We start from the raw sequence: 27,378 nt of genomic DNA, 5'->3' as shown, positions 1-27,378 counted from the left end.
AGGGAGAGGGAGAAGATGATTCCCCACTGAGCAGAGAGCCTGACGTGGGCCTTGATCCCAGAACCCTGAGATCATGACCTGAGCCGAAGGCAGATGCTTAACGGACTGAGCCACCTAGGCACCCCAGTGCTGTTCCTTTTATATACTAGTTCTCCTGTGAACTGGGAACACTGCCTTTTCTTCCTCTGCTACCACTCACAGCTTCACCGTTATTAGTATGCCCATGTACCTGAAAATACTTCAAAATTCTGAAGGTACCTTAATCAAGTATATTAACTATAGTTTACTGATATTGACAAGAACTACGTATCAAGGATTGTTACTGAGAAAACATAAACAGAGTTACCCAAAAAGGTGAAGTCCAGGTTAAGCAGCATAGTGTTGGGTCAAGGTTCCAGGGAAAGGTTCGTGTAGGCTGCAAGAGGAGTTTTAGAGTGAGATTGATAAGCCTGAATGTCATATGATGCTCAAGATGCCGCAGCGAGGAAGCAGATGAAATAATTGGTGTCTTTATTGCTGCCATGGCAATGACGTGAACGTGGCCTCTTCCCCTTTATTTCCTCCTCCTGGTCGCCATATATTCAGGGCTGTGGCAGACGGAAGAACTTTCACTGGAGGTTTGGAAGGCAAGGGAGAAGGGCCATCAACTAACACTTATGTAACATTAAGTAAAAGAAGGCCCTGTTTTTAAAAATCTTTGCAGCTAGGCCACCCCATAAAGCTTCTCAGTGTGCTCCCCTTGTATGTGATAACCTGTACTCTCAATATCTTCCTGGCTCCTTTTCCTTCTTTCCTTCTTCTCACTTTTTTCCTCATCCCTCCTAGTAGAAATGTGCCATTCACTCCATCCTACTCCAATTTCTTCTCAGTCTATCATGTAGAACAATTTAGCTGTCTTCAGACTTTCCTAAGTCAAGCATTCCACACCTGTATCTGCAACCCACAGGGATGCAGCTGGAAAAAGGGCACCAATGCTAGCTAGCAAGTCTCTACACTCCTTTGATCATATATCATTAAGAGCAAAATGAATTTTCATACACTCCCAATATATAGCAATTCCTTTATAAATTACATACACACACTACTGTCAATTCATATTTTAAATCTGAATGTGTTTTACTCCTTTCTGCATGAAAGCTACATGATAAGTAGAGGTACATGAATATTTTCTTCCTATTCCCCGATGGATTGCTTTGTGCAGCTACTGGAATGTGATCATCTCATTTTGCAGAGTACTGACTTACCATAATTTTATCAACAGAGAGGACCAGGAAGGACCTAGGATTACCTTTCCTTTAACAAAAAAAAAACAAAAAGCCATTTCACAAAAGGAATACATTCCTTTATCTAGAAAAGTAATACTTGAGGCAAATGGTAACAAATTGGTAGAAAAGAATATAAGAAAAGATATTTTTCAAAGTTATTATTTATTTACTTGAGCGAGAGAGCACAAATTGGTTGAAGGGCAGAGGGAGAAGCAGACTTCCTGCTGAGCAGGGAGCCCAATGTGGGACTCCATCCCTGGACTCCAGGATCATGACGTGAGCTGAAGGCAGTCGCTTAACTGACTGAGCCACCCAGGCACCCCAAAAAGATGTTTTTCTTTTGATACTTACTGGAATGATACTCTTAGCAAGAAGATGTATTCTCTTGAAAATACCCAGGGGATCAACACACTATGTTATGAAGGGGAAATACCTTTTTTCACTAATGAGAAAACATCAATTTTTGCCTGGTTTGGTTAGATTGATACTCAAATACATGTTTTAAAAGATAATTCTGCTTCTCATTATTTGTCCTTATGACATAAAAATAGTTGGCTATGTGGGGCGCCTGGGTGGCTCAGTCGTTGAGTGTCTGCCTTCGGCTCAGGGTGTGATCCTGGCGTTATGGGATCGAGTCCCACATCAGGCTTTTCTGCTGGGAGCCTGCTTCTTCCTCTCCCACTCCCCCTGCTTGTGTTCCCTGTCTCTCTGGCTGTCTCTCTCTCTGTCAAATAAATAAATAAAATATTTAAAAAAAATAGTTGGCTATGAAAGATAATTGTTCCAGTTATCCTCAAAAATATTTTTTTATGGATACATAGTTCCTTTTTGGTCTCCACAAAGATATCTAAACATTAGTCTGGATCAGAGTCTATCTGAACCCAAATAAAGGCTTAAATTCTCTAAAAATTCTGATCTTTAAGATACTGATGGCAAAGAAAAAATAACAGTAACACAAGCCCCTGCAATTTGAAATATGATACACATCTCCTTTCTACACATAACCAATAATTTAGTTCTAAAATCTATAGATGACACTTAGGAAGGTAGATAAATTCAAATAACCTGTCAATTCATTAAATTGGTTTGCTTCAAAAATTATCTTACCTTCACCAATTGCTTGTTTTGAGTTCCTTAAATCATCTTGTTAGTTTTATAGAGACACAGTCAGAATCTTTACTTCAACAGATAATCTGAGGCAAATGCTTACTCTGAAGCCACAGGACAAAAATCATAGAGATTATTTTTAACAAGGGCACACCCTCAACATATTGGGGACATTAATTTCTGATCTTTGTTAAAATACTGACATTAATTAAGGAGGGCAAATGTTGTGATGCACATTGGGTGTTACACGCAACTAACGAATCGTTGAACACTACATCAGAAACTTACGATGTACTATATGTTGGCTAACTGAACATAATAAAAAAATACTGACATTAAATATCAAATGATAATTTTTAATAGAAGTCACTATTTCCCAGTGTCTTCAAACACTACATAAAAATGTCGAAAGCCTCTTGTGGACTCTCTATAGAGAAATAAACAGCTTTCTTTAAAGTAAAATCATTACTTACCAAAAAGATAAAATCAGAATATTTTTCCAAGCCTAAACACTTAAAGAAAAAAAAAAAGTCTCTTGCAATCAATGTGCATCTTTTCACCACATGTATGCTGTCATCAAATTATATCTGTAAAATGTATTTTTAAATAATGACTTTGAAACAAAGAGTTTTAAAAATGTGCCACAATGATATTCATGGTAAATACAAGAAAAGATTTGGTTAATATCCTAGCCAACTTCATGTAAGTTAGTGTTTTCCCAACCTCGATTGTCAACTAGAATTACCTGGGGAGCTTTTTAAAAAATACTGATATTCAGAACCCATCTTTGAGCAACTAAATCATAATCTCTAAGGGTGGTTCCTGGACTTTGTTGTTTTGTTAATGATTCCTATGGACATTCAGAGTTGGGAATATCTAATCTAAATAAGTAATTGTAGCTGTGATAATAATAACCATCTCCCTCTGTGGACTGCCCCTCTCTGTGTCAAATATCAGGCTATGTGTTTAACCTACATTATACAATTTAATTTCTACAGTAAAAATGGTTTTACTCTACATATAAGAAAACTCACCCAAACCCACCTTAGTCAGTAGCAGTGCCAAGACTCAGACCCCACACTGTACCTCTCTGACACTATCACTCTCCAGTAGGCTTTAAGACACCAAAGGAAAGGTTAAACAGACAACACTGGATCAGTCATAAGATAGCCAAAGAAAAAGTTATTTCCTTTGATTTTCCTAGAAGTTCTAGGCAACAACCACAAGAAAAAAAAATGGATTGGAATGTTCTGAAATGTTTTCAAGGCAGCCCTCAGTTTAGGATGTGGTAGGCAGAATAATGGTACCCTAATATGTCCATACCCCACTCCCCAGAACCTGTGAATAAGCTACCTTACTGGGTAAAAGGGACTTTACAGATGTGGTTAAGTTAAGGATTTTGAGGTAAAGAGATTATTCTGTATTATCGGAGGGGGTCCAATGTAGTCACAAAAGTCCTTCTTAGAGGGAGACTGGAGTGTCAGAGTCAGAGAAGGTGATGAGACCATGGATGAAATCAGAGTGATACAAGGACATGGCAGAAAGAATGCTGGTAGTTTTTAGAAGCTGGAAAAGGCAAGGTAATCAGTTCTCCCCTAGGGTCTCCAGAAGGAATGCAGCCCTGCCAATACATTTTGAACTTCTAACGTCCAGAATTGGGAAACAATGAATGTATGTCTTTTCAAGCCTCTAATTTGTGGCCATTATTTCAGCAGCAATGGGAAACCAATACAGAAGATACTGTCTTGCTCTGTAAAGTCATGAGATTATGTAAAACTCCACCCACTGAGGCCGTTTAGGATAGTTCACAGGTAGAGTGTCTTAGTGTTGTGGCAAAAGAGAAACCACAACACATAGATTGCATTAATTGGCCTGATATTTGCAAAGCAGAGGGAGGGAGAGAAATCACACAAAAATTCAGGGGTCAGCCATTTCGGTGACATTTCTAGAGCCTGGTGGTTTGGAACCTGTGAACATATCCCCTCAAAAGTGGAAGACATGTTGTACCTTGTATCACCTAGCACTAAACAGGGATTGATGCTTGGTAGCCTTTATGGATTTTGGAAACAAAATACAGCATATTTGAATGTATTAATTGAAATCATTTACTGAGTAATCCGTGAGGGTCCTGATGTTGAGTGGGGACTGGAGCAAGAGAAGGTTGTGCATCAAGTTAAGGTTTCAATACAGGCTGCTCTGCTAATTGGGCCGCATGACCTAGCAGATCTGATGACACTCAGAGTGTCTATGGCAAATACTGATGTACCGTCTAGTCACTTGCAAGCACCAATAGGAGAATATTAGACCTCCAGAGTTTTGGAGTAAACCATTGATTTTTTTCTGCAGACAATTATTCCTCTTTTGAGAAATACATCCTAACATCCTACTGGGTCCTGGGAGAGACTGAATGCCTAGCCATGAGACATCAAGTGACCATGTGGTCTGAGCGTTCCATCATGAGCTGGGTGTTTCTGACCCACCAGGCCATGAAATTGGGCATATACAGCAGTATTCTGTTATTAAGTGGAAGTGGTAAATAGGCTCAGGCTCCTTTGACAAGGACTCCTGTTGCATTGTCTCATCTCTTTCAGTACACACCTATGATCTTATAGAGAACTCCTCATGACCAGTCAGCTGAGGAGAGAGAAAAAAGGTCTGGTTTATAGACGGTTATGCACAATTTGCCAGCACCAACAACAGGTGCATTGCTATAACATTACAGTCTCATTCGGGGGTGATCTGGAAGGAAAGGGTGAATGAAAATCATCCTAGTGGGCAGAACATTGAGTGGGACATTCTGTTGTCTGCCTTGTCTACACTAAGAGATGACCAGAAGAATGGATCTACATTGACTTATGGGAAACTGTTGGTAGTTTGGTTTTGTGATCAGGGACTTAGGAAGAATAGGGCTGAAAGTGTAATGATAAGAAGGTCTGGAAAAAGTGCATGTGGTTGGACTTCTGAAGCTTGACATATAGTATGAAAATGATTGTGTCCTGTGACTGTTCACCAAATGGCATCTACTGTAGAAAAGCCTTTCAGCAATTAGGTATACCAAAGGATGTGTTCTCTAAATGTCAGATATCTCTTTCTCCATCTAATATTTGCTCAATGAGCTCATAGGCAGAGTGGCCATGGTGACAGGGATAGAGGTTATACATGGCCTCAGCAATCTGAACTTCCTCTTACCAAGGTTGATCTGGCTACTGTTTCTTAGTAGTTCCTCCCTATCAACAGCAAACAGAATCACCATGCTTTTGATATGGTCATATCTATATCTATAATAAAGGATGTCAGTCCTTCAGTACATATAAGTTTTATAAATATTTTTTCATACTCTGTGACTTGCCTGTTGTCTTAATGATGTCTTTTAATGAGTAAATCTTTTTTATTTTAATGAATTCTGTTATTTTTTGTTTTACGGTTCTTTCCTTCTCTTATCTGAGAAATCTTTGGCTACCTCCAGGTCACAAAGATTTTCCTATATTTCATTCTGAAATTTTTATAATGTTTACTTTTAGATTAAGTCTATGATCTATCTCAAATTAATTTTTGTGTATGGTACGCGTTAGGGGTCAGAGTTTGTTTTCATGTGAATATATATTTATTCCAGCACCATTTGCTCAAAAGGCTTTCATTTCTCGTTGGATTATTTTGGAGTTTTTATCAAAAACCAAATAACTAAATAAGTGTAAGTCAATTTTTGAGCCCTTTAAATTGTTCTTTTGATCTATTTGTTTATCTGTATGCCCGACCCACACTGATTAATTATTATAGTTTTATATCCAGTCTTGAAATCGGGTAATATAAACTTTCCAACCTTAGTTTTCTTTCTCATAACTATGCAGAATATTCCGGGTTCTTGTATTTCCATATGCATTTAAAAATTAGCTTGTCAATTTCTATAAAAAAGCCGCCTGGGATTGGGATTGGGACTGATGCTATCTTTGTTGTCCTGCTGGTAGATGTGAAGTGTTTCAGTTTTCCTAATAAGATTATTATTTAATTACTGAACATACCAGGATTTTGTTAAATTAGACTTCTATGCTCATTTAGTCATCCTTTCATGTGCTGAGGGCATGACGCTGGCACTGATAGTGTTGTCTTCTGTGTGTGGCCTGGACTGAAAAGATCAATGTAATCCTAAAGTAATTCTTTATCTTCTGCACCTAGCCAAAAATTCCATCATTTCCATCTAAACAAACACCAGTAAAAACACTACAAGAAGGAAATGATAATAAATGTGCTAGAAACTAATGGCTATAAACACAAAAAAGAAAACCATGTTACTGGTTAGTCTAATGATTACCATCTGCTCATAACAATTGGCCCTTTCCCGTAAGTGAGATAAGTTTTTGAAAGCAACTTCATTTGGGATACTTCAGAGTAAAACCACATCAACAGAATTCAGGACTCTCAGACAGACACTTCATAATCACAATATATTATTTTATTCTTACGAGGGTTATAAATGAACTCTTTTAATAATTCAGTGAGAAGCTCTTTGAAACCCTTTATTGGGCACCCAGAAAAACTTGATCTATCACTTGATGTTCTTCAGTAGCTGCTCACAGTCTTTTTGTTTCTTAATAGTTGACTTGTTTCCAGGTGGAGCATATAGGCTTTAAGAAAATACAGCTTAAGAACTTGATCCAGACATATGATCTATCAGATAATACATTTCATAATTTATTTCCATGGCTGTACAAAGACACCAAATTCTGCAACTTGCTTAAAGAGCTCTTAACAGAAGGGAAGTCTGTTTAATTTTAGTCAGTAGATACTATGTCCTTTGGCTAAACATAATCCACAGAGAGTTTTGAAAATGAAGATGTACATGGAGCAGAATCTAAGAAACTAAAGAGAAATAAACTGAATGTAGAAATTTTATGGTTAAAAATGTTCGTGGCAGCTGCTAGTATAATTCATGGTCACTTTTCAGTGGAACTGGCTGCATATGCACCATTCCACCAAACCCATATTTAATAAGTGACCACTCAGTTGTAGGCACTGTATTAACCACTGGAGATAAACATACTAATAAAATGCTATCCATGCCTCAGATAATTTCACAGCTAGGAGGAAAGGACTATGTAACAACAACTAACTCTAATAATAAATTATGACAGAGTTATGTACAAAGTGTTCTAAGAGCCCATAGGGAGAACAATGAGTACTGCTGGAGAAAGTGTCCGTATTTGCAGACAGAGGTCAAAGACAGCTTCACCAAAGAGACAGTATTTGAAATAGGACTTAAAGAATCGAGTAAGCGTGGCTAGTAAATCTGAAATTGGATGAAAACAAAGTGTGCCTTAAATCTAGAATAAATTTTAGGATGCATTAAGTTCTCAGTTCCAACAGTAAGTTAATATTTTATTAAAGTCTTTTTAAAATATATATTCTGAATCTGTATCTTTTAGGATTACATGAAGTATTGGCCATTTTTATTGCTACTTATTATTCCTTATAGTTTTGATTAGGAAACCAGGAATGCTCTCATTGACAGTGAAGGTACATAAGCATTTTAGCTCACTGGCAATCCAAATTGTTGTAAAGGGTTTTCTCCTATCCACCAACTGGTAGCAGGGTCTATGAAATGGTTGCTGTAGGAACTCTTTCCACACCTTGTGGGAATGAATTATATTGAAGCACTAGTCTCTGAGGGTTGTGCTTCCCTAGCCATTCAGGACATCTGAATATTAGCAATTTTGTTGTATTTATTGGATTATGTAATTGCCTTTAATAAAAGCTTAAAGAGTTATTTCACTTGGGACTTTATAAAAATAATTCAAGGCTACTTGAAAATAACTAAATATATACTAAAAGTTGAGAAAATAATGCATTACTATGCAATCACCTTAACAATAACTATAAATACAGCCTGCTCTTAAGAATCCAGTCCTTAGGAACCTGGATTACCTGGTGAAACCCTTGGCATATGTGGCCAAGGAACATCTCTAAAGATATTAGCTCAGTTCTATTTGATTTCTCTTTTTCTTAATCATTAAATTCATTTCTCCTTCTTCTAAGTCTGTGTCTATTCTTGTCTGAATTGGAATACCACTTCCCTTGTATCAGGGAGGTGTGTTAGGGCTTTAAAATCTATTGCCCAGTGCTCTGAATGTCCCCATCCAGAATTGTTCAGCATGTAGACTTGAAAATAGGGAGTCAGCATCATTTGTTGCTCAGTAATATTTATCTCAGAGATATGGATGAAAATAGGATTTAAGATTGTCTCCCTTCTGTAAAATCTTGAAAGCAACTTTTTATTGCCCTTCCCCCAATTTTTTTCAGTTAGGATCTCTCTTTCTCTCTCTCTTTCCTCTGCATGGCTCAACATTGCCATGACTAAGATTTTCTCAAACACTGCATTTCCCTTAATCTTATTCTTTTCAGTAAAGATTATTTCCCACACTCTCATTGCTCTAGCTTCAGAGAGTGGCTAATGATATGAAGTGGATTCTTAATGAATACACAGTGAGATCCCCATACTGGGATGGAGCTTTTTATGGGAAGAAAAAGGAATCAGAATTCACTTTCTCCTGGATTTATCTTCCCTGGTAGAATTTTTTTCTTGGAAAAAGACTCTGTGATTGAGGACTAATACTTCTTACAGGAGTGTAAAATAGCCTGAGAGGTCCTCAGCTCTGGATGGCCTTTTGGAGCCCACATAGAACCAAGGGAAAAGGGATCAAGGGGAGATAGACTAGCTGTGTACTAAACTTTAAGAAATAGATTTAAAAGCGAGAAAGATTTTTGATGTGTATGACTTTTCCAGCCAAACTCATTATAGCAGAGATTTGGGGAAGGAACCTAGCAAGGAATAATGTACATACATGTTACTGAAGTGTAGCTCATGTCATATAGCTCAGCCATCTTTAGTGGTAAGCCACCCAATATAGTACAGATGCTTTGCAGGAATGGAGCTGTAGTATCTTTGAAACTTCACTAACAAAGGCAATTGGTTCAATAGAGAAACTGAAATGTAATGCAGGATCTCAAAGAAATGATCTTTTGTCAGCATGTCTACATAAATTCTCTCTTCTTTCACCTCTACCCTCCCCAAATCGTTTTTATAGACAATGAATACATTGTCTATATTCATTGACAATATTCTAAATATAGGAAATACCTACTTAGGACAAGCTAAATGGCTCCCATCTCTATCTTTATTTTACTAGCACTCTTTTAAAAGGGCTTTGTAAATCTTTTAGCACATTTCAGAACTTTCTTCATTAAGAAACAGACAAGCTAAGTTACTAATTGATCTTTTCTGAAGACATACTCCAATATAAGTGAAGAAATTTTAAGATTCATGAACATAATGAGGATGTCTTACTTCCATATTTTAGTAGTTAATATAATGTTAGTACTTAATACAATGTCTGTTGAATGTATGAGTGAATGAATGAAGAGAGCTTAGAGATTTGGACTTCATCAACATGGACAAAAAGGCACAACAGTGCTTTAAAAAAAAGTTAAGCTTATAATTCCTAATCATTTTACTAAAAGGTAGTTCTCTTGACTCCAGAAGTTCCTGCCAGTTTGATTCTGATTAAGAAGTGGAGAAATCTCTTTTCGGTGCCTCTAGCTGCCTTACCTGCATATTTGTAAGTATTCTGACCAAAATCAGAAGAATGGAATCTTGTCTTCCATTGGAGATATATTAAAATTACTGAATATTGGTATTAAAATAATATTTTAGTAAATTGAAAGTCTTCTCTTCAATCAAATGCTTACTGAACTAGTTTATCACTTCGGTAAAAACTTCATTTAGCTTACTAACAAACAACAAAGGATGCCAAGTTACATTGTATGGGGGATGTTGTGAGGGGTGTGGGCAGAGTGAAGGGCAAGGGCTCAGACCTCCCAGGAAGGCACAGCCATTGCCACTTCTCATCTCTGGAGATGAGATTTCAAAGTTGGAAAACATTCAAGGATATAATTCCTTATTTTACAGATGAGAAAGCTGAAAGGTAAAGCAGTTTAAGAAGTCCTATTTTGTTTAGCACAGAGGAAAAGAGAACACAGCCTTGTGGATTTTTACTGACTAGACCACTGAGATAGAGATCAAAGTATTCATGGTTACGGCTTTGGTTTAACTAATCAAAGTGAAATAAACAAGGAAAGTATTCTTTCAACTAATTCTGATGGTGTTATGTTACCTTGCTTTTCAGTTCTGAAGAAGAGGGCATAAAAACCTTGACTTTTATTCCTATTGCTTAGTGACAATGTTCAGAAAAATGTGGCATTTTTGCCATCATTTTGGAAAACTTGGTTATTTTTGTATGGCCATCTGTCCCTTAGCTAGATTATTAAGGATATTCTTAACTTTGTTCTTTCAATGTAAAAACAGAGAAGAAAGAAAGAAAAAAAGCACTGAAATGTTTTTCTATGTGATACCTAGGTGGGTGGAGGGGGATAGAGGAAGAGAGAGAACACATGGGGACATGCTTTAAGAATTACTGAACTATAAGATAAGAATTAAGAATTTAACTTTTATAAAGTTTAATGGTACTTAAAGAACATGGCACTCCTAATTTTTTTCCTGTCAAATCTTCTAAGCTATGTATAGAGTTCCTATGATTTGCCTCTATAAATATTGTACTATTTATTCTTACTGATATATGCAATGGTAGTCTGATTTAGAAAAATACTTCTCTACTATTGATAATTACCTAGTAACATCCTGCCACAAAAGCTATATATGTTCACAAGAGAATTTAGACATTACTAATGAGAAAAAAAAGATATAAAATAAAAATCACATGCAATTCCACCATCTAGAGACATTTCTCGTATAAGTTAGTATAGATCTTGGCTGTTAAAAAGGATGTCTGAGAGGTCTGTGTAACAATTTCTCAATGAATTTAACAACATTTTAAAACATTCATGACATATGAAGTGAAAATAACCATATTTTTAAAACACAGTTCTGGATCAAGTAGGCATACTCGCCTCCATTTCTCTTGCTGAATACAATTAAGTACAACAACCTCCTACTCTCTCTAGTCAAAGGACCAGGAAATGGATAACCTAGCAAAACAGAAAACTTTTAGACAATAACCACCCTACTTCACTCAAACACCACAGAAAACAAAACAAAACATTGCTCCACTTCCATCCCAGTCAGCAAAAGCCCAAAGGGGAGTCTAGACCTCCACCCTTACCTGGGTGTAATCAGGACTCTCAACTTCTTCACCAGGGTGGTATTAGAGAAGGTTGAGTAGGGAGCTGGGACTTTCACTCCTGCCTGGTGGCAGGCATTGTCCCCCATGGTTTCAGTGGAGGCCACATGAGGATCCTGGATTTCTACTGCCATCTAACCATACTAAGTACTTTTCTTCTTCCCACCAGTGTCAGATGAGACAAAGCAAGAAACCAGAACATTCACCATGATCTAGTGATAAGGAGCCCTCCAACTACAGTGTCAGTGGAAGTAATGTAGGAAGCACATGATTTTTTATCATCTCCTGCACATGTTGTATATGTTACAAAACTAAACCTTATTGAAATCTCTGTTTTAGCAGACCTCTTCTGACATGCAGGGATAAGAGTCTTGGTTGCTTGCTCAACCTTCTTTGACATCCTAAGGGAGGAAAACCTTGTTACGACTAAGCGGAGGTGGTATTTCATGTTCTCCACTAAGTGTCTGACAGCATTACTCTGCCTGCAAGAGGGAAAAGCACCTTCCAAAGCCAAAACCAGGAAATATCAACTTGTATGAGAAAAGATAATTAAGAGATGATAACCCTGAGAAGACACCAATGTGGAGATTAACTGATAAAGATTTCAAAGCAGCCACCATAAAAATATTTCAGTGAGCATTTATAAACAGGCTTGAAACATGAAAAATTAGAAAATCTCAAGAAAAAATAAAAGATACCATGTAGAAATTTTTAACCTGAAAATATAATAACTGAAATGAAAAACTCAGTGGATTGCCTCAGTAGCAGAAAGAAGTACACAGAAGACAGAATATGTAAACTTGAAGATACTACAATAAAAATTGTCCAATCCGAACAAAAGAGAAGAAATAGACTGAAAAAGAACAAAACCCCAGGAGCCTGAAGGAATATAATAAAAAATCTAAAATTGGAGTCCAGAAGGAGAGTAGAAATAGGGTGGAGCTGAAAAGTACTTGAAGTAATGGCTGAAAATGTCTCAAATTTGGAAAAAAAGAATACCCTTCGAATTCAACAAGCCAAGTAAATTCCAAACAGGCTAGACCCAAAGAAAAGTTGCACAGATGTGTCTTAGCCTTAATTATAATACACATTCTCCTTTTGTTGGTTGCTTTTAGCAGATTATTTTTAACTTTGACTAAGTTACGGTGCCTCTACAAGTAGAAATTATGCAGCTATTCTAGTGGATTAAATATAGACCCAAATTTCTCATTCTCTCCTTTGAGGGGTGGAGTTTATTTTACCTCCCCTTAATTAAAGTCCTGTGACTGCTTATCACATGAAATGCAATGGAGGCAAAGTTGTGCTAATTCCAGGTCTAGCTGTTAAAAGGAATAACTGTTTCTGTTTTCTCTCTCTTGGAATGCTCACTATAGGGACATTCTCTCTCAGAACAAACCCGCCATGCTGTGAGAAACCCAAGCCCCTTGGAGAGGCCAGAGCGCCTGACAGTCTGCATCAATTGTCACCCATGCGCATGAGCTCCTTTGGACAAAAATTACAACCCAAATGAGCCCCCAGATCACCGCATCCCCAGTCAATATGATGTAGTAAATCAGAACTGCCTAGCTGAGCCTGGTCAACCACAGAATTATGAGATATAATAAAATAGTTGTTTTAAGCCGTAAGCTCTGAGTTTCTTGTTATGCAGTAGCAGGTGCCTGAAAAAACTAATAAAAACTGTCAGAAATAAAAATAAATAAAAATAAAACGTAGAAAATAAAAACCCTTAGAAAATAGACTTTGATGATGTAGGAAAATGTTGATTTTAATGTTAAATGCAAAAAGAGACAAAGGGTGATCAATATTGTTTAAAAACTTGTGGTACACACAGTATAAGTTAGTACTTCATTTGTATGTACACAATATAATCATCTTGGTTTTTTATAATTGTGTGACTAGAAGGAAATACATATATAAATATACATGTACTATACATAAACAAATATAAATATATGTTATATTAATAATTATAATTAATATATAATATAAATATACTAATATATTTATATTATATATTATATATTTGTATACATATGTACATACATATATAAATATATATCTATATATGATATAATCATCTTGGCCTTTCATAATTTTATGACTAGAAGGAAATACAATGTCACCAGTAGTTGAATAATTATTTCCTTAATCTCTTTACTTTTTATAATTAGCAGGCAATACTAGATGTAAGAGAAAATACTTCCAGTATTTTCTCTATCAATTAAAAACAGACAGAATAAATCTGATAGTATGGGGGGAAAAGCAGTATATATAATAATAATTAGATCGCAGTTTGGAAGAGAAATTCAGAGTAGTATATATATATATATATATATATATATATATATATATATATAATGTTATAAAATAATTTAGACAAACCAAAATTATTAGGAGAGTTAACCCCGTTGTAAGAAATACCAGTTCTAATTTAGCTTTGCTCTGATGACCAAATAATTATATTTAGAGTGTCAGTAGGTCAATAAGCATTGCTTCTTATTAGCATGTTATATTTATAGTTCTAAATTTATGATCACATGACTTCTGTTTTGAAGTTAAAATTATTTTTAGAAGCAGTTGTTTTATATAAGAGTATTTTGAAATGTATTTTCCCTCTGATACACTAATTAGAATTTCCAAAAGATATATACATCATAGAGAGTAAGGTATGGAAGGGAACTTTTTTAACCTCTATCTAGTTAACCTTTCAATTTAGAGAGAGAGAGATGTAAGCTAAGGAACTGATCAGATCTATAATGTAAAATAGAAACTGTAAAGAGAGTAGCAGAGAGAGTAAATTTGGTAATCCAAATTGGGTCATCAGACATTATACAGCCTTTCTGAGGTCTGAAGTGGTGGCGGTGTTGGGGGTGGGTAGGGATGAGATACAGATAATCCCACCAAGGAGGAGTTTCAGTTTTTAGGCAAAGTTCTGAGAAATAGCAATATGTACAGTTTGGCTTATAGTAAGTCATCATTTGGAAAACCAATTTATGTAACCTTGGAGGAGAATTTTGAATGTTACGTTAAGTTATACAGCATGCCCAGATTAAGTGGGTGATATTTTAGAAAGTGAGAACTCTAAATTTTTCCACAAATGCCACATTATCTTCTTGAACACTCCAAGGATTTTCATAGAGTTAAAATAAAATTCATTAGTTCTCTACTATAAGCCAACCATATTCAAGCAGTATCCTGCTAGAGGGTGCTATTCTGGCCCTCAACAACAATCTCTACTAGGGAAGACAATCATTCATTCATCTAGTCAAATATTTTTTATTGAGCACATTTGTATTCCAGTCACTTTAATATGGTCTGGGATACACTAGTAAATAAAGTACCTACTCTCATGGAACTTATATTAAAGAAAGGAAAAAAGAGAAGCATACAAATAAACATATAATAAAGTATTAGGGAGTAGGGGCGCCTGGGTGGCGCAGTCGTTAAGCATCTGCCTTCGGCTCAGGGCATGATCCCAGCATTCTGGGATTGAGCCCCACATCAGGCTCCTCCGCTAGGAGCCTGCTTCTTCCTCTTCCACTCCCCCTGCTTGTGTTCCCTCTCTCACTGGCTGTCTCTCTCTCTGTCAAATAAATAAATAAAAAGCTTAAAAAAAAAGTATTAGGGAGTAATAAGTGCTATAAACAAAAATAAGGTAAGATAATGGGGCTATTGTAAATAGAATGATCTGGGAAAACTTTCAGAGAAGCTTGTGTTTATGCAAAAACTCAAATGAATTGAGAAATATAACAAACAAATACATAAATAAATATTTATTTAAAAATATTGGGGTACAAGCAAACTGAAGGATATACAAGTCACATCACCATTTATTTGACATATAAATATTTTCAAAGATTTATATCCCCTAGCCAACCTTAGTAACTTACTCTAGTGCCAGTCCTTTCTCATTTAGAGAAAATCTTCCTGTGCAAGTTAAGCAAATTTTTCATGTAAGATGAACTTTTTTACATTTACTAATGTTCGTATGCCTTGCTTAATGAGATATTTATGTTATTCACTACTTACTTACAAATAAATTTTAATTATAAATTAATAAATTCTCCCTGACATAAAAATTAAACAATTAGAAATGCTACCACCAAAAAACATTCACCCAACTCTCTAAAATAAAAGTATAGCACAATTTCATAAATAATACAAAAGGAAACTGTTTTATGATCAAAATTACTACTTTTTACTTTTTCATGTTTCTTTTTATTTTTGACTTTAAAAATAAGAATAATAGTATTAGAATAATTAAAAATTTTCCAAATAAAAATAACATTCCCAGACTGCTTTCCTGTGGAGGGTACTTCAACTTGGAAAAGGAAACACAAAAGATTTGCATGTTTCTTTGAATATTTTCTAAGAAATTAGATCATCTTGTCAATACATCTTATTCTATATCTCAGTTAAGGGTATATCTAAAATCCTCAAGACAAAAGCTGTGGTGTGTCATCTATTTATGGTCTATTACCTTTCAATGTGTGTTTAGTTTGTATTAAAAAGTTTTTTGCTCTCGGTTTGTTTGAGACAACTCTCCACATTTTGTTGGTTTTCCTGGGTCATTTTTCCAGTTAAATTTTTTTCTTAATACATATTTAAAGTAAATATTTTCAAGTGTTTTTGAAAGCAAATATACTGTTGAATTAATTTATTGAAATTCAGTGACATAATGTTTTCATCAGGATTTTTTTTTAAAAAGTCAAGATTTCAAGAGGCCATTTTCCAAAACAATTGTTTCCTATCAGATTTTTTGAAAAATTACTCTAAAAAGCCCAGAGAGTAGGCCAAAAAAAACATCAAAACACGTTTTAACTTTAACCATATGGGTAAATTATTCAAATCTGTGTGAATTCAAATAAATACGTCATAAAGTTAAAAACCTTGAAAATTGAAATTTTCTGATTTTCTTTTTTTTAATAGTTTACAGAAAATATTTTCCAACCATACTTGTTCTCTTACCTATGTAAGAAAATGAGATTCTTGCCAGAGCATTTCCCTTTTTTTTTTTCTTTCTAGGCATAACTGACCATTAATTTTATATTTTATAAAACAGGTGTGGTATACTTGAATAATAGCATTGGAAACCTAAAGATATACTAAAAATGTGAGAAAATTCAGTGCAAATGATTTCACTGATGTAATTCTTTCAGTTAGAAAATGGTATGAACATGGAAAGGAGCTCTAGAATTTCTAGGTTTACTTTTTCCCACTGTCCTATATCCGTGAATTAGGAAACTGGGCTGAGGAAGTGTAATCATCATCATCAACCTTTTGCTGAGGACTTACTTTGGTCCAGAACTTGATGTCACAGCATCATTTTATTCTGTCACTTAAACCCCCCAAGCATTCCATAAGGTAGATTGCTGTCATTATTCCAATCTCATGTGGGCTCCAGGAGGATCCAGTTCCTAGGGAGCAGAGCTAAATGCCTCTATTTCCTACATGTATTTGGTGTCAGAGCTCTAATTAGAATAATTTATAACAAATTTTTTTTCTCCCACTTATCCCATTGCTTAGTTTGTTGTCATTGAATTATAAATATTTTTTCTCCTTAAATCCAACATGGTTGAATTTATCATGTCAATCATGCTTAATTTTCACATTGGTTTATCTTATTTTCCTTTCTGACTCCAAAAGTTTCAGAGCTCAGCACTTAATGTTTTTGTTTGTTTTAGTTGATTTTTATTTTAAGATGACAGCTGGCTCATCCAACGAACTCTAATCCAACACATTTATAATTTTTTGTCTTTAACACTCGGGCTGCTGAGGAGGACTAGTGAAACGGTTCTAACTTTTGACATTTCTTAAACACTTTTTCTTTTAGCTTATCTGACTCCAGAAATTCTAGAGATCTGTTACTAATTGTAATATAATTCTATTTATCTCTTATATAACATTGAACTAAAATTTAACTAAAGCACATTTAGGAACATTTACCAAACAGAATAATTTTGAGAAATAAATGATAGTAATTATTTTTAAAACACTTGAAAAGCCAAGTTGTTCTAAATGTTTTAAAGTGGAACTTAAATGCAGCCTACCAATTCTATAAATACCCCCAGATCACATTTTTTCTCTCCTAATTCCTTTTCTCTTCTCCCTCAAACTTTTAGAGAGAATAAGCTATACCCACTCTTTCTAATTGCCTTCATTTTCTTTTGCTACTAACCAACTGCTATCGATTTCAGCTTTGACACACTGAAACTTTGTCATCACCAACATTTAAGAGACAAATCTAGAGCGAGCAATTTGTTTTTCTGTTGGTGTCTTTTACTACTTCTTTTTTTATCTTTGGTATTGTTGAGCGCCCAAATCCTTAAAAGACCCCATTTTTTCGAAGTCTGCGATATCAGTCTCTCCTGGATTTTCTTCTCCATAGATCTCCTGCCTCCTTGTGGTCTTTTCGTATTTTACTTAATATGAGTGTTTCACATAGCAGCATCCTGTGCTTTTATTATTTTCTCTTTTTAATACTCTCCTTTTGATAAATCATCCCTATCTATACATTTTATTAATGTTTATGAACCAATAACTTCCAAATCTGTATCTTTAACTCAGATTTAATTGCCAAGCTTCGAAGGATTAGTATAGATCTCTCACTTAGAAAATTTTCAAAACAGAATTTAGCTTTTCTCCCAGATCTTCTCTTCTCCTGAATCTGTTTTGATAAGTTATCTACATATACCTACTTTTTAACCCAAATACCTGGGATTTTTCTTAGTGCACTTATTCAACACATTCAAGCAAGATTCCATGGTTTTTCTATTGACCTTCTTTACTATCTTTCCCAATTGTTCCACACTCTCCATTATTACTAATATTGCCTTAATTCAGAATGATCAGAGTTTATATAACACTCTCTTAAACCAGTAAAAAAAAATTTGAAAACAAAATGACATATGGGAGCCTACATATAACATATTTAGATATTTATTCTGATCAAGCAGAAGTGGAAGTCTCAAAGTGCTATTCATTTGATATCCGTCTTACCTCGTGTTGGGACTTCTGCAATACCTCTGTATCCTCTGAGCCGTAGCAGAAATGCATTTAAAATACTGCCTTCATTTTGCTAAGTGGAAGAAACTAGACCCCAAAAAGGCTGCAACTTGTATGATTTGTTTATATGGCATTCTGGAAGCAAAGAACTGTAAGAGCAGACAACAGATCATTAGTTGCTGGGAATCAGGAAAAAGGGAGGAAGTGGCTATATAGGAGCCACACGGTAGGATTTTTAGGGTGATAGAACTGTTCTGCATGGTACTGCTGCAGTGGATAGATTTTCCCACTGTCAAAAAAGGAATTTACAAATAAACCAGTAGGGGGAAGACTAGAATGAACCTTGTGGTGCTGGGTTAGAGTAGGAGAGAACAGCAAAAACTCATGTCTACTTCATGATACATACAGATAGATAACAGAGGTAAACATTGATATGTGTGCATAGGTAAACAGTATACAAACACATACTTCCTAGGTCTGTCTGCTGAGAAGACCTATAAGCAGTGACATCTACTTGCAGTGAATATACTTAGTGCCTAGATCTTGGTTTCCCAATACAGTTTTCCAATAAAAGAAATTTGGGCTCCTTGGAGAAATGGTTGATACTAAGGCTGGTCAGGAAGAATGTAAAGTTAGTGTAAAGCATTGTGTCATACTACAAAATAAGGGACTGTTCAGAGAGAGAGAGCGAAAAATGCAGAGATGGAGTTATATCAAAAGAACAGAGGAGCCTACCTGAGAGAGTTCCTAATGACCAGTGCTAGAACAATTTGAAAAAAGTTAATAATATTATTGGATTACACCCCCCCCAATATATGAATCTATGCTGATATAAGTGAATGATTGAATAAATAAATAAATAAATAAATAAATAAATAAATAAATAAATAACGTGGAGGAGAGGGAAGAGATGCATCTTCCTTACAGAAGAATTTCAACTAATAGATGTAGAACAAATGGGGGAAATAGAAAATCACCATTAGAACGTGCCATTAATACTTGTACACAGGATCCACTGATGAATGTTATACTTGGTGGGGAAAACTTTAAGGAGAAACAGGATATTTGCATAGACTCAAATGATTAGGGGACGTTGCAGAAATTTTCAATGGCCTGTGAATTGGTGTCTTAAGAATATTTTCTAAGATGCAAGTATAGAATTAGTGTTATTTGTACTGACATTTAGTTTTATACCTATAGTTCCTTGATTGTGACTTTCACTACATAGACTACTGGATATTAGGATTTCTTATATAATAGTGCAAAGTCAAAAAACAACATAAATGTCTAATAATAGAGTTTCATCATGTTTTATTTATATCTAAGTGTACAAGCCATTAAAAAAACACTTTTTTGCCAAAACTATTTAATGATGATGGGGAATTATTAGGATAAAATAAGTGTGTAAAAGCAAGATACAAACTACATATGTACTATGAAAACAATTTTATTTTTAAAAATATGTATATAAACAAGTAGAAAAAAGACTAGGAAGAAATCTATCAACAGGTTAATAGTGTTTACCTTGAGTAGTAGAATTGCAGGTGATTTTTCTCTTCTTTTTTATACTTCCCTCCAACAAACATTTGTATTTCCATAAATAAATAAATAACAATAAAACAAAAGTAACTCCCATGATTGACATCCAAATCCTTGCTCATGTGGGTCCACATTAGGCTGCCCTGGTTGCCAACCAATCCTTGGCACTGGGGTTGGGTCCCAAAAGGCCAAAACATAGGAGAACCATCGTATCAGAGAGAGGCTAGAGTGGGAAGTGTCACAGGGTTGGGTATATGTCAAAAAATTATTAAGGAAAATTAATAACCAAAAGTCAGGGAGACTGAATGTAGACACCCAAATCCAAAAAATAAAATATATAGTTTCAGTTTAGAGCCAGGGCTGTGTCAGAGCCAGATAGGGAAAAAAACAAAAAACAAAACAAAACAAAAGGTGAGAATACGAGCAAGTTAAGGAATTGTGGAATTCCAAAAAAGGACCTGGGGCTTCTTTTCATTTGGGTTTCTGGCTCTCAGGAGGTAAGGCTGACTTAACTGCATAGTGTTAAAGTAGCAAGTAGAGAAAAAAATTATCTCAAAATATCCCATTTATAAAATTTTAGAACGTTTAATGTGCTTTGAGAAACACCCGCATTTCTAGTCTTTTTCTTTCTGTCACTTCCTCATCTGTCAAAATTCATGATAGTCTAGCTCAAGTTCAACTTTCTCTTTGAAATCTTCTTCAATCCTCCAATTGGATGTGATTTCTCTTTCTTTTAAAGTCCTGCAGGTTTTATTTATACTATTTGTAAAGAATACAAGTTTGTTAGCACAGTGAAATAGCAAACTGGTCTTTCAGGTTTGAAAACTTACAGAAGCCTGGGTTGACATATATTCCCCTTTATGTGACATATTGTGTGTAACTTTTAGTGAACTAGCTAAACGACAAAGAGCTATAAATGTACACATATTTTTCATGAGAAAAATGATAAGGAAGGTCGTCACCCAGTACAAGTACACTCATCTTGGAAGCTATGTTTTATCTTAGTAGCTAATACTTTCACTTATCTGCTCGGTACTTTCCTGCTTGCTTCGAGTCATAAATTATTCTTTAAAAGCTGGTATAGTTCCCACTGTGAGAGTTTACACATTAAATTTTAATCTAGAACATTTCCTTTACGTAGCCTGGTAAGATTTAAGTTAGGCCTCCAAGCCACTGACATTTTCTAATTAATCATGTTTCATTAATGCTGTTGAGATTAAGACAGAAGAGGGAAAAAAGGAAATGGGACAGACTGTCATACTTTTCATTTTAAAGAAATAAAGATACCAACACATTATTATTATTACTGCTATTTCTCACATTGCACAGATTTTCAAATTAATGAAATTGCTTCAATTTTTCTGATTCCTAAACTTTTTCTTGTGGTAGTCTTTTTATATAATAAACTATTACTATTTGTGATTATGTTGTGTTGTCTCTAATAATCGGCAAACTGACTTTCTTTTCTTATTGATTTATGATCAATTTATGATGTACTCTGAAATGAACTTTTGGCATCTCACATAACGAGGCTGTAACTCTTCTTATAACTTCTTCCTTTACTTCTCCATTAGGGAACCCCACAGACACCTTAGTCTCAAAAGCCAAAATCATTGTGTTCGCCCATTCTATCCCTTCTTTTGTAGAGATTTTCTTCTAGCATCTGGGGTCATTCTGGTTCTCTGTCCCTTCCCTCCCACATCCAACCAAATATCAGTTCTTCTCAGAGCACACAAAAAATAATTACAAATAGGATACAAATTACTGGGGTTGTAGATGATACATACATAGTACACCCTATTCTTTGCCTAGTGCAGAGCCAGTTGAAAAACAGGGTGTCAGCAGAGATTATAATATTGTGTTAATTGCTGCTAAATGCTTGAAGTCAGTGGTAGGAGAGTTGAGTGCCTGGAATGTCATGTCATGGTAACCCTGGCTTCTCTCATACCTCCCATCTGTGTCTTTAGAAACTTCTGTGGGTAAGTTTAGTGTTGAAAATGAACTTTTTCTGTTCCTGCTGGTCTGGTAGAGAGAGGAGGAAAGATATTTAAATCCTCAGAAATAGCAGATAATTGACATGAGATATAGACCAATGACTTGCATTGTTTGTCTTTTAGAATTTACCGTATGCCAATAATTGTTTATAGCTCTTTTTAAAAATGTAATCGTTTATACCTCTTTTTCCCCTCATGAGAGTAGGAACTCTGAAAGCACAGATTGTATGCTGTAAGATAAATGACCAGTACATTTTTGCTTCAGGATGTTTATCACTACATGAACATCAAAAATACACAAAACAAATATTTAGGTTGGGAGTAACCTAATATCCATTATATGAGCAGATTTGATAAATTGTGTTATAACCATAACGGAATACTACACATATTCTAAAAGTCAAGTTTTTAAAAATATATTGAGTAATAATAAATTTTAAAACCCTGACATCATAGGTGGTTAAATTGAAAATTACAAAATAGTTTATAAAAATTATATATCAGTATTTAAAATTTATTTACATATATTCATAGGTAAAAACATATAATTTTTAATAGGAAATATACCAAAATATTAACCATGTTTATTATAGGCGATTTTATATCTTCTTTATGCTTTTTGACTTTTTCCAAATAATAAACATTAGAAAAAATATTATTGTAAAGCAAAACAATTATGTGAACTATGGTTCCCTGACTTTCTACCTCTAGTGCCCAGTGTTCTTCACCGTGTTGACATTCAGTAAATCTTGGTGAATTGCTAAGAATATTGGGGCCACTAGTTTGTTGACATCTTTTTAAAGCTTTTAATCATTATGTTCCTGTAAATTCTCTGGTGAGTTAATCTGAAAATGTGTATTTAAAATTATTTCCCTATCTTTTCAAATAAGGTGCCAATGTATCATTATTGGCTTTACCTATTTATTCTTTGTCTTGGGAAAAAAACAAATACAAGAAAGCTTCCTGTTATCTGAGAAATGAATCTTCAGGGTGACTAGTAGGGTAGACCATCTGCCAATTCCTAAGTAAAACATGCCATGTTGATTTTAACACACCCAAATTGGATGTTTTAAGTTGTTCTCCCAATGTCTGTTAATTTTCTTTTTCTATGTTTATGTCTCAGCTACTCTACCCATCCCATATGGCATTCTTTCTGGGTATCTGTATCTGTAGTTGTAGTTCATTAAGAAGATTAAAATATCTAAATGTAATAATTTTTATGTTTTTGTTAAGGAATATTCTCCTTGTTTTTCATATGAAGAGGTATAATTCGCCAGTTTCCTATAGAGCTAAAAGAGGCCCACAGCTCTTGAGATCTTTTGTCTCAAAATATTTTGTTTTTGTATTAATGTAAGTTATTTAAATTACTGCATTTTTTTCTTTCTTGTAAGCATACTTTGTTAAAATTATGTCTTTTTTTTTTTTACATTTTTCTTGCATTGACAATAGTTTCTTTTATGTCTCTGTACATTGCTAGTATCTTCACTTAGCTCTTTGTACTGATAACCACAAGTAATAATGGGCAGCTACTTATTGTATAAGGTAAGTAGGTATACACTTAAAATTTGTACAGAAATCTGTGGCCTACTGAATGTTTGATATAAATGTTTGGTATAAAATTCTTCATGTTTGCCAATAAAAATGTGCCTTAGCAATTGAATCACTTTTCCTCTTGGTTTATAGAACCATAATCATAAATGCCTTTCATTTTTACCCAAAATCTCTTTTCAGTTCTAGTGTTTCTTTATTGTACTTTACTTTATGACTTTCTATTTCCTAAATGTCAAAATATACATGCATTTCCAATACTAAAGGTATCACAGGTCTGGGTTTCCTTCATGTCAAATGCAGAGTCTAAGAGAACTCCCAATGATTCTTGCTTTCTGAGAGTTGTACTCTGAGTAATTCTTTCCACTTAAATGTGGGTCTGAACTAGTAATTCCTTTCTAGTGAGTAGAAGTAGCAGAGATGATGGGAAGTCACTTATAAGATTAGGTTGAAAAAAGACTGTGGCTTCTGTCTTGACAGTCTCTCTCTAGACATCAGCCAGCAAAGAACCGAGGCCATCAGTTCAATAGAACGTGAGGAACTAAATACTATCAACAACCATGTTGAGGGAAGTTGGAAGTGGATCATCTCCCAGTTGAGCCTTCAAGTGAGATCACAGTCTTAGCCGTCACCCAAAATACAACCCCATGAAAAAACCCTGAGCCAGAGACACCAAGGTAAGCCACATTTAAATTCCTGACCCACAGAGACAGTGAGATAAATGTTCATTTTTTAAGGTGCTAAATTTTGGAAGAATATGTTATAAAGCAATAGATAACTAAAACACCCAGCCATATACCTTTTCTGATATTCTTACATAAGGGAAGTTTTACAAGTATAATTTCATAATTATTTTACCTTAAAAAGGGTGGGAATTCAAGAATTGCAAGATGTTGGACTATGTTTAAATTCAGAATATACCATTTTCATTGAAAGAGATATGATCTTGCATTTTCTAGCATATTATTACTGCAATATTGTCTATTAATGTGAGCAGCAATCCAAGAAGATGCAGTCCTCCCATGTCTAAAGAGCTAAACACAGAATTGCCTAAGTCTATGAGAAATCAGCTCTCACTTCTTATGAAGCAAGCTTGAGAAAGATGAAGCAAAGAAAGTGGCTACTGTTTCTATCAACAGAAGCTGGAGGAATGGGAAAGAGAGAGGAACTCTGATATTAAATTCTAGTCATAGGGCAGGGCTGTAGGATTTGGCATACTACATTCTGCTTATTCAAATCAATTTTAGATCTATAACTCTACTTCTTGGTTTAGTCTCAGAGCAAACCCAACTGTGGTCAAGCCACATTCTGAAAGGTGTATCACCATCCACTTCTACCTCAAGAGAACATTGCTCTGACCATAGGATAACCCATTACAATGATGCAAATTGGAGCAGTGTCTTTGTTTTCCATGTGGCTGTGTTGATGTCACCACCCTCTGCCCCCAAAACACTTGCCTGGCTAATTTATCAAGGATAGAGATGCCTAATCTTAAGCTGCGTGAATCCAGTTCTCTTTCTTGGAAACGCGAAACTTGAACAGAGACCCATAGAGAATGAAGGTTACTAACACAGAGATAACTAATATCAACACTCAACAGAAGATTCAATAGTTTCTGATGTTGAAGACCCAGAGCAGCCTTTGTCCTGAGACTGTGTCAAGGTAAGATGGTGGTTCAATATGTTTTTCACTTCTGTGTGCTATCTTAGTAATCTAATAAATTTAATTTTCTAGCTTGAGTTAGCCAGAGTAATCATCAGTTATTTAACAGTTATGCCTTGACCTACCTTATTTATATACTACATCCCTATTAAATAAACTTCTGTTTAACAATCTTGGTCTGTTATAAGCCTGTAATTCAGTCTTTCCACACAGGTGAGTTAAGAAAAAGACAAATGAACTGTTTTTATAACTAAATTTGTTATGAATTTTTTGAGTAAATAAATATAATTTTATTATAGTGATAGATTGATGAAAACCAGAATATGTGGGACATGCAGATGAATAATTAAGACATTTCTACTTGGTGTCTTTTTGGTTACTTGCATTCTCCTTAGAAAAAGACACAGTACAATACAATGATTTAAAGGGTGAGATTTCAAGTTATTTCAAATCTTAAGTCTTCTGGATTTCAGTTGTTCCTTCATTTTAAAGAGTCTGGTCAGATCATCCTGGCAGATTTCCATATCAGTGTAATACTCCAAGGATTTTTACTTGATAGATGAATATTTATGCCTGTTTGGTTAACTCTCTTCTGTGGCTGAGCAGCTGTGTCCTCCTGGTTATGAAACTTGGTTGGGTAAAATTAAAATGACATTGCCATTTTGTGTCTCCTCCCATTGCTGCCATTATGTGGGAAGGGAAACAACTTCAGGCATTTTTTCAACAAATATTTATTCAGCTCTTACTAGATGCCAGAAACTGAAGATAAGATTGTTAACAATAACAACAAAAAACATAACAGTTCCTGGCTTCACAGAGCTCCTGGTCTAGGGTATCCAAAATGGTGACCGATACTTCTGCAACCCATCCAAACTCCAAGGGTCCAATCTCCAAGTGAAGGATTTTTAGGGATATTGCTTACTTTCTTCCCCCAAACAGCATCCTACTCTTAATTATGGGATATATCTGTCAGAGGTAAGCATCTTCCTCTTATTTAGATCATATATTACTAAAAATGGCAAATATATTTTAGGTTCAGTAAGGGATTTTGGTAATTAATGTCTTTATAAGTGGAGATTACTTTATTGTTCCCTGTTGTGCTTGTTATTTTGGTTAGTGTGATATGCAGACATGGAGTCATATACCATCATCTTTTCTGGAAGTCTAATTTGATTCAAGGTTGCACACTGACAAAGTGACTGACAAACATTCCTCTAATCTTTGCCATCTATGTTGGTCACTATTTCAACTGCTTTTCAAAAATGATTCATATGAATGCAGACTCAGATTTAAAATTTTATGAATAAGCTTAAATTTTTTTCAAACTTTGTTTTGTTAAAAAAATTTTATTTATTTATTTTAGAGAAAGAAAGCATGTGAGTGGGAGAGGGGCAGAGGGAGAGGTAGAGAATCTCAAACAGACTCCCCACTGAGATGGGGCCCGATAGGGGGGTCGATTGCACCACCCATGAGATCATGACCTGAGCCAAAATCACCAGACACTTAACCGACTGAGCCACACAGGTGGCCCTTAACATTTTTATATACATCTTTCTGAAATTTCTCATAATCACACACACAGGCACACCCACGTTTTTGCTCACTCCTTTTAATTTAAATAACTAAAATTATTTAATGCTATAAGTCTACTTTGTAATTAGCTTTTATCACAGAAAATACATCATGGACATATTAAAAATTTTTTAAAGATTTTATTTATTTATTTGACAGAGAGAGAGAGAGAGTGCACAAGCAGGAGGAGCAGCAGGCAGAGGGAGAGGGAGAAGTAGGCTCCCTGGGGACGCCTGGGTGGCTCAGTTGTTAAGCATCTGCCTTCGGCTCAGGTCATGATCTCTGCTCCGCTGGGAGCCTGCTTCTTCCTTTCCCACTCCCCCTGCTTGTGTTCCCTCTCTCACTGGCTGTCTCTGTATCAAATAAATAAAATAAAATCTTTAAAAAAAAAGAAGAAGAAGAAGCAAGCTCGCCGATGAGCAAGGAGCCTGATGTGGGGCTCAATCCCAGGACCCTGGGATAATGAGCTAAGCTGAAGGCAGCCACCCAAACGACTGA

The 27,378-nt window shown here is 35.2% G+C and overlaps 1 long non-coding RNA gene across 1 annotated transcript in view; it reads left to right on the top strand.

Moving 5' to 3' along the window:
* The window catches only part of LOC148108654 (uncharacterized), a 35,062-nt gene extending 8,071 nt beyond the window's left edge, over nt 1-26,991 (top strand). Inside the window, exons 2-3 of the long non-coding RNA XR_015727146.1 lie at nt 9,904-9,982; nt 24,127-26,991. This is a non-coding gene — a long non-coding RNA (uncharacterized LOC148108654). The remainder of the gene's footprint in view (nt 1-9,903; nt 9,983-24,126) is intronic.
* Nucleotides 26,992-27,378: the final 387 nt, after the last annotated feature.

Source organism: Ursus americanus, chromosome 17 (genome assembly GCF_024610735.1).
Source record: "Ursus americanus isolate L20-20 chromosome 17, mUrsAme1.1.p, whole genome shotgun sequence".
Taxonomy (NCBI): Eukaryota; Metazoa; Chordata; class Mammalia; order Carnivora; family Ursidae; genus Ursus; species Ursus americanus.
This window is presented reverse-complemented; position numbering and strand designations above follow the sequence as displayed.